Here is a 466-nt window from a genome sequence, read left to right as displayed (position 1 = left end):
CCCCCCCAGTATCAGCCAACTCTGGCTGCAAGACCAATAGAAAGAAGAAAAAGAAGAAGCCAGCACCCTTAGAACATATATAAATGGAAGGGGCATAGGGCGCTGAACGTGAAGCCAACATCTGTGCGAGAGAGAAAGGTAGTAAGGGTTAAATGTTCGCAATGCGCATGCGCAGCACCGTTATCTGTGTGAATACTGTGAATTGTGCAGTTGGTTTAGTGTTTTTACACATTCGTACATTACACAGATGTGTAAAACGTGATGCTGCGCATGCGCGGGAACATTTATCCCTTATTACCTTTCTCTCTCGCACAGATGACAGTGTCTGCATCCGAGCCATGGGAAGTATAGGTCATGGTGGAAATATATATATATTTTTTTTTTTGTGAATGGCCCCGACTCTATACAGCGTCGATACGGCCAGAATCGAAAATACCGCTAATGCGGTGAGTAACAAAAGTCTAAA

Source organism: Trachymyrmex cornetzi, unplaced genomic scaffold (genome assembly GCF_001594075.2).
Source record: "Trachymyrmex cornetzi isolate Tcor2-1 unplaced genomic scaffold, Tcor1.1 scaffold45, whole genome shotgun sequence".
NCBI lineage: Eukaryota > Metazoa > Arthropoda > Insecta > Hymenoptera > Formicidae > Trachymyrmex > Trachymyrmex cornetzi.
This window is presented reverse-complemented; position numbering follows the sequence as displayed.